The 8,122-nt window shown below is 40.2% G+C and overlaps 2 long non-coding RNA genes across 2 annotated transcripts; both read right to left on the reverse strand.

The window, feature by feature from the left end:
* Positions 1-227: 227 nt before the first annotated feature.
* On the reverse strand, positions 228-2,988 carry LOC139829891 (uncharacterized). Its single transcript, XR_011747420.1, has 3 exons — positions 2,453-2,988; positions 1,581-1,636; positions 228-416 (listed from the first exon to the last, which is right to left on the reverse strand). It is a non-coding gene; the product is annotated as an uncharacterized lncRNA (long non-coding RNA).
* A 2,054-nt stretch (positions 2,989-5,042) lies between these two features.
* LOC127307018 (uncharacterized) lies at positions 5,043-7,798 on the reverse strand. Its single transcript, XR_007855072.2, has 2 exons — positions 7,268-7,798; positions 5,043-5,231 (listed from the first exon to the last, which is right to left on the reverse strand). It is a non-coding gene; the product is annotated as an uncharacterized lncRNA (long non-coding RNA).
* Positions 7,799-8,122: the final 324 nt, after the last annotated feature.

The raw sequence follows: 8,122 nt of genomic DNA on the forward strand, positions 1-8,122 counted from the left end.
AAGGTACTACTTTCATAACTATGAATATGACTATGTGGTTGGCAATGGAACCATGGAATGTGTTGACATGGTGGAGGTTCCATTGCAATGGGTTTATATCCATCTACGATTAAACAACAAATGTCGTCCAGTGATTCTGTAACGACCCCGGATCTGGTAGGATCCAAAGTCCCTGTGATTAAATATGCTAGTCCCTGGATCATTAGCTAGCACTCACAGTCGATGAATTATCATGTAAAACACAAGTCTTTATTACACGATTCGAATAATCCAGAGTACAAATAATTACAACTTGCATAGCCAAAGGCTAGCTCAATACAACGGAAAACGAAATAACATCTTGGAGTCCCATCAATGCCACAGGCTGGTTGAGTGCAGACTCGCGACCTACGCATTCTCACAATTCGTCGAACAACCTGCAACATGAAAGGTTGCAGCCACGAGAGTGGTCAATACTTTGAATGTATGGCAAATTACACCGAGAAGAGGAAAATTGACTACATCTACATGCAAGGCAGACAAGAGGAGGCTTGAGATTTTATTTGCGTAAAGCCAATTTTTTTACAAAGTTAAAGAGAAAATCTTTTACCCTACTTTGCAAAATTTTGATAAATAATATTGGCCGAGTGGAGCACATGGATATTACACACCAAGTGTCCAAATCAACCTAACACTTGGATATGACACACCAAGTCCAAACACTTGGATTTTACACACCAAGTCCCGAGCACTTGGATATTACACACCAAGGCCCCAAAACCCACATATGAACGATATTACACACGCCATAGGGTTTTAAAAACTTGTTTGAAAAGAGAGAGGAAATCATTCAGAGGCTCCATCCTTCAGATGCTCAAATTGTCCTTTTACCGTGGACACGGCTGATCGATCAGGTTAACACTCTCGAGAGGTTGCGCTCTTTACCCACAATTCACAACCAAGCCTTTTCGCCAAAACTTTTCATCTTCATTAAGGCCAGGACAAGGTCACGACGAAGCTTTTCCTTAGTAGCCCCTCTACCTTCCGGATCCGCCCGTGCCCAAAATTCCTCCCAATGGCGGTACCCAGGCGAGGTTTCCCACTAAGTACTTAGCCAAGACAGAGCCCATATTTTATTGTGGTTGCACTGGAAGCTTCTGACATCTGGAACATGGCAGATTTCTTTGATCCTGGGCGGCAGTCCTCCACCAATCTCCACACTCGTTGTCCCGTCAAAACCATTCCGCCCAGAAGACAACTTAATTTTATTTTGAAGAGGACTTTTGGGAGAAAAGTTGCGCTCATAAACAGAGCTCAAGTACTTAGAAAATTTTCTTGTTTCGAACCCCTTTTGATATTTACGTAGCATAAGCATAGCACTTAGAAAAATTTAGGGATTCCTATGGCCATGATATCAAGTGGAAATATTACTAAGTAATACTTCTACTCATGGCAATCTACAAAATAGCACGCGAACTTGTAAAATATTTACCAAGTAAAATCTACCAAAACATCCTACACATGCATACTAATCATTTGAAGGAAAAAGACATGCATAGTAGAAAACATGGGACAAACATATGAACAAAGGTGTAACTTGCCTTAAAATTTGACGATGATTTCTTCCTTGTGAATTTCACTCGCACTCCGAATAAATCTAACGCATGGAAAAATTACACGCAATAAACAACCATTGCAAATAAAGAGCCAAATAAAACACATAATCATGTAAAACAAAGAAAATGCAAAATAATATTAAACTATATATTTATTTCGTGCTAGAGTAACTATGTTTGTTACAAATATTAGATATGTTCAAAAGGGTCAATTTGCAAAAAGAATTAATTTAATAGGATTTATATAACTCCAAATATGTTCAAATTGAGGTTTAAGATTCAATATTATAAACGTGAAAATAGTTACTTATAATTCAAAAATTCCAGCTTCAAGGTGTAGATAATGTAATTCTGAAACTAACACAAAAAGAATGGATTAAAACGGAGTTACGGTTATTTAATTATGATTTTCGGAAGTATTCAGATTTCGTTGTTTTTACGCACGGACGCAACGCGTCCCGAAGCATCGGATCTCGATCAGACGGATGTGGCGCTCCTCGGCTTCAGCTTCGGCTGGGCTTCGGCTTCAGATTGGCTCGGCGGCTCCGGCGACACGTCGTGAACGTGACAGAATTTAACGTGCTAACATATTTTAACAGATAAACTTAAAAATTCTATAATTTGCAAAATTAGTATCAATGTGTAGATAATTTAATTACAAATTCATCGCAAGAACTAACATTTAAAAATAAGGTTCAGATTTAAAGATGCAAAATTTTGAAGTTTGACCGGAGCTAGCTCTACTCTACAACTGATCGATTGGATCGTGCACGCGGAAAAAAAAACATTGCACGGACATGTGCTGCTACGGATTCTCTGATACGTATAAATAATGCTAGCTCTATACGGAATGTTACCGGTGGACGACGGAGGAGATGGTCGCGGCGGTCAGGTGCGGAAGGCGACGGTGTACTGGTGCTTCCCGGCTTGGCGAAGACCTTGATGGGGTTCTCCTCTCCTTGGTGGTGCCGCGTGCGTCAACGGAGTCTGTCGGAGTCGTCCTAAGCAGCTGCTATTCCCAGCTGGAGTCAGCGAAGTCCGGCGAAACTCCGGCGTTTCGTTCCCATGGTCCTGTGCGACGGAAAAAAAGGGTGAGGAGAGTGCGGTCGACGATCTAGAAAGGTTAGAAAGAAGAGGGGAGGCAGAGAGGTCCTCGAACGTCGACTCCAGTTTGCAGCGGCGGAACTCCGGCGAGATCGGTTTGAGCTCTCGGGTGGTTTAGAGTTTGTGCTTTTTCGAAAAACCGAGAGAGGTTGCTGCGGGGGATTATATAGAGGGGTTTTCGTGGAGTAGGGGCAACGAAATCGAACGGAATTGTAGCGAATTTCTGGGGATTTTGGGTCGGTTGTAGTTTCGTGTTCTCGTCGAACTTCGGCCAGCAGGTTGAAGACGATACGTGGACCCCAGCTGTCAGCATCGGCAGAGAAGGAAAAAAAAAGAATTAGAAAGGGCAAAGAGAAAAGGGGGAGCTGGTCGTTCGCTGCTGCCTGGTCCGGCCTCGGCCGCTGCGGTCGTGCGGGGCGCATGCCACCTGGGCATTGGTTGGTTCATGTACAGGTAAGGTACATACCATTTTCTTTTTCTCATTCTATTTTTCTTTAAACTCAATCAAACAAGCTTAGATAAATTTGTAAAAGAAAAATAAAAAATAGTGTTATTGAACCTAATGAACATTGTTCAAGCTTGATATGTAGTTTTTAAAATTTATTTTATTCCCTTTGGCCTACGAGGGCTACGTAGGCATTATTTCTAAAAATAGGTTTTAGCGTTTAGTTATATCGATCGATCAATCAATCCAAACAAACACAAACATACATGAAATACAAGATAAATCATTTTTAAATGAGCTTTAAAATATAAAGTAAATCCAACATTAATCATGATGAAATCATATTATCATCTCTCTTTGATTTTCCCAAAATACAGAATGTTACTTAGATGCAAATAACACCGAACAGAAGCTTCTCCAAACTTTACTCTTAATTGGAAGTGTCATATTATTTCCTCTCGTGAAACATTGCAAAATATTTAGAAAGATCCAAAAATTCAAATAATAATCAAACAGGCATATCAAGCATTAATCCACCATAATTTGGGAAAGTCATTTTATTCCCTCTCTTCATACATTTAGTATGGTTGGGTAATTATTTTAGCTCAAACTAAAGAAACCAAGTGGTTGAAACAAAAATGAATTTTTTTTGGATAGTCATGTTAATCCACTCGTATAATTTTTTTTTTGCAAGATTGAAAAATAAAGTTCAAACAAGTCATCAAAATTTCTTGTCATTCATAATTTCAATCAAAGTCAAACAATTCAATCAATTTAATTTAATAATTTTAACATTCCAAAATTAGGAAAATTTTGGGATGTTACAGACTACCACCCTTAAAAGAAATCTCGTCCTCGAGATTCGAGAAGGTTAGAAAGAAAGAAAGGGTTTAGGGAGAAACTAGGGTGCTACCACCCTTAAAAGAAAGTCGCTTAGGGTATGTGAGAATTGTGCTCCATCATTTGAAATTCTTCAAATCATCTATCTTTTAGCACGCCTTGATGTCATCATTTTGTGTCGTACACGTGGAAGAAGACTTGAGGTTGTCTTGGTACCACCTTGATGTGACGATTGCTTCAAGTTGGACTTCAAAGGCTTTCTTCTTAGGACACCATGTTGAGTGATCTTCTCCGGGTTTCAATTAAGATAGAAGATCATTTTCTTTGTGTCTGTTGTTTTGTAGTCCTTCTCCATGTTTTCGACGTTCTTCTAGTCTCCAAGTCTTATCCTCATCGTGAATCCATTGTCTCAGGGTTTAAGATAGGGGAGAATAGACTATAGAAAGAAAGAGAAAGATACGTTGGTACCCCATACAAACAACTTTATTTTGAATTTTTTTTTTGTTGTTGTCAACAAAATAAAAAAAATGACAACTCACATTTTATCGCTCCTAACGTTGTAGCGGAGTCTATCTAGGTTTGGTTCCTAATAGAGAACTTGAAATCTTCATAGTCTTTATAGTCTTGAGAAGTGTCTTTGTAGTTTTGTAGTCTTCTAAATCTTCATATTGCTTCAAGGTCTTCAGAGTATTCAGTAGATTATTGTTGAAGCGTCCTTGCCGGGAACATCGTAGATCTAACCTGGTGTAAGATATCATCTGGTGTAAGATATCATCTTGAGAAGTCTCTTGAAGTGGCTATGGATCAACTATTATTTTTGAAAAGAGAAGGGTTAGAAAATGTTCATACCCTCAAGATAGAAGATGAGTAGTACTAGAGTATTTCATAAATTACTTAGAAATTATTAGTTCTAAGGTTTTCCATGGCTAAGGTCACGTCCTACAGTCAACATGTGCTCTGATACCATTTGTAACGACCCCGGATCTGGTAGGATCCAAAGTCCCTGTGATTAAACATGCTAGTCCCTGGATCATTAGCTAGCACTCACAGTCGATGAATTATCATGTAAAACACAAGTCTTTATTACACGATTCGAATAATCCAGAGTACAAATAATTACAACTTGCATAGCCAAAGGCTAGCTCAATACAACGGAAAACGAAATAACATCTTGGAGTCCCATCAATGCCACAGGCTGGTTGAGTGCAGACTCGCGACCTACGCATTCTCACAATTCGTCGAACAACCTGCAACATGAAAGGTTGCAGCCACGAGAGTGGTCAATACTTTGAATGTATGGCAAATTACACCGAGAAGAGGAAAATTGACTACATCTACATGCAAGGCAGACAAGAGGAGGCTTGAGATTTTATTTGCGTAAAGCCAATTTTTTTACAAAGTTAAAGAGAAAATCTTTTACCCTACTTTGCAAAATTTTGATAAATAATATTGGCCGAGTGGAGCACATGGATATTACACACCAAGTGTCCAAATCAACCTAACACTTGGATATGACACACCAAGTCCAAACACTTGGATGTTACACACCAAGTCCCGAGCACTTGGATATTACACACCAAGGCCCCAAAACCCACCTATGAACGATATTACACACGCCATAGGGTTTTAAAAACTTGTTTGAAAAGAGAGAGGAAATCATTCAGAGGCTCCATCCTTCAGATGCTCAAATTGTCCTTTTACCGTGGACACGGCTGATCGATCAGGTTAACACTCTCGAGAGGTTGCGCTCTTTACCCACAATTCACAACCAAGCCTTTTCGCCAAAACTTTTCATCTTCATTAAGGCCAGGACAAGGTCACGACGAAGCTTTTCCTTAGTAGCCCCTCTACCTTCCGGATCCGCCCGTGCCCAAAATTCCTCCCAATGGCGGTACCCAGGCGAGGTTTCCCACTAAGTACTTAGCCAAGACAGAGCCCATATTTTATTGTGGTTGCACTGGAAGCTTCTGACATCTGGAACATGGCAGATTTCTTTGATCCTGGGCGGCAGTCCTCCACCAATCTCCACACTCGTTGTCCCGTCAAAACCATTCCGCCCAGATGACAACTTAATTTTATTTTGAAGAGGACTTTTGGGAGAAAAGTTGCGCTCATAAACAGAGCTCAAGTACTTAGAAAATTTTCTTGTTTCGAACCCCTTTTGATATTTACGTAGCATAAGCATAGCACTTAGAAAAATTTAGGGATTCCTATGGCCATGATATCAAGTGGAAATATTACTAAGTAATACTTCTACTCATGGCAATCTACAAAATAGCACGCGAACTTGTAAAATATTTACCAAGTAAAATCTACCAAAACATCCTACACATGCATACTAATCATTTGAAGGAAAAAGACATGCATAGTAGAAAACATGGGACAAACATATGAACAAAGGTGTAACTTGCCTTAAAATTTGACAATGATTTCTTCCTTGTGAATTTCACTCGCACTCCGAATAAATCTAACGCATGGAAAAATTACACGCAATAAACAACCATTGCAAATAAAGAGCCAAATAAAACACATAATCATGTAAAACAAAGAAAATGCAAAATAATATTAAACTATATATTTATTTCGTGCTAGAGTAACTATGTTTGTTACAAATATTAGATATGTTCAAAAGGGTCAATTTGCAAAAAGAATTAATTTAATAGGATTTATATAACTCCAAATATGTTCAAATTGAGGTTTAAGATTCAATATTATAAACGTGAAAATAGTTACTTATAATTCAAAAATTCCAGCTTCAAGGTGTAGATAATGTAATTCTGAAACTAACACAAAAAGAATGGATTAAAACGGAGTTACGGTTATTTAATTATGATTTTCGGAAGTATTCAGATTTCGTTGTTTTTACGCACGGACGCAACGCGTCCCGAAGCATCGGATCTCGATCAGACGGATGTGGCGCTCCTCGGCTTCAGCTTCGGCTGGGCTTCGGCTTCAGATTGGCTCGGCGGCTCCGGCGACACGTCGTGAACGTGACAGAATTTAACGTGCTAACATATTTTAACAGATAAACTTAAAAATTCTATAATTTGCAAAATTAGTATCAATGTGTAGATAATTTAATTATAAATTCATCGCAAGAACTAACATTTAAAAATAAGGTTCAGATTTAAAGATGCAAAATTTTGAAGTTTGACCGGAGCTAGCTCTACTCTACAACTGATCGATTGGATCGTGCACGCGGAAAAAAAAACATTGCACGGACATGTGCTGCTACGGATTCTCTGATACGTATAAATAATGCTAGCTCTATACGGAATGTTACCGGTGGACGACGGAGGAGATGGTCGCGGCGGTCAGGTGCGGAAGGCGACGGTGTACTGGTGCTTCCCGGCTTGGCGAAGACCTTGATGGGGTTCTCCTCTCCTTGGTGGTGCCGCGTGCGTCAACGGAGTCTGTCGGAGTCGTCCTAAGCAGCTGCTATTCCCAGCTGGAGTCAGCGAAGTCCGGCGAAACTCCGGCGTTTCGTTCCCATGGTCCTGTGCGACGGAAAAAAAGGGTGAGGAGAGTGCGGTCGACGATCTAGAAAGGTTAGAAAGAAGAGGGGAGGCAGAGAGGTCCTCGAACGTCGACTCCAGTTTGCAGCGGCGGAACTCCGGCGAGATCGGTTTGAGCTCTCGGGTGGTTTAGAGTTTGTGCTTTTTCGAAAAACCGAGAGAGGTTGCTGCGGGGGATTATATAGAGGGGTTTTCGTGGAGTAGGGGCAACGAAATCGAACGGAATTGTAGCGAATTTCTGGGGATTTTGGGTTGGTTGTAGTTTCGTGTTCTCGTCGAACTTCGGCCAGCAGGTTGAAGACGATACGTGGACCCCAGCTGTCAGCATCGGCAGAGAAGGAAAAAAAAAGAATTAGAAAGGGCAAAGAGAAAAGGGGGAGCTGGTCGTTCGCTGCTGCCTGGTCCGGCCTCGGCCGCTGCGGTCGTGCGGGGCGCATGCCACCTGGGCATTGGTTGGTTCATGTACAGGTAAGGTACATACCATTTTCTTTTTCTCATTCTATTTTTCTTTAAACTCAATCAAACAAGCTTAGATAAATTTGTAAAAGAAAAATCAAAAATAGTGTTATTGAACCTAATGAACATTGTTCAAGCTTGATATGTAGTTTTTAAAATTTATTTTA

The sequence above is a fragment of the Lolium perenne genome, chromosome 6 (assembly GCF_019359855.2).
Source record: "Lolium perenne isolate Kyuss_39 chromosome 6, Kyuss_2.0, whole genome shotgun sequence".
In the NCBI taxonomy this organism is placed as follows: domain Eukaryota; kingdom Viridiplantae; phylum Streptophyta; class Magnoliopsida; order Poales; family Poaceae; genus Lolium; species Lolium perenne.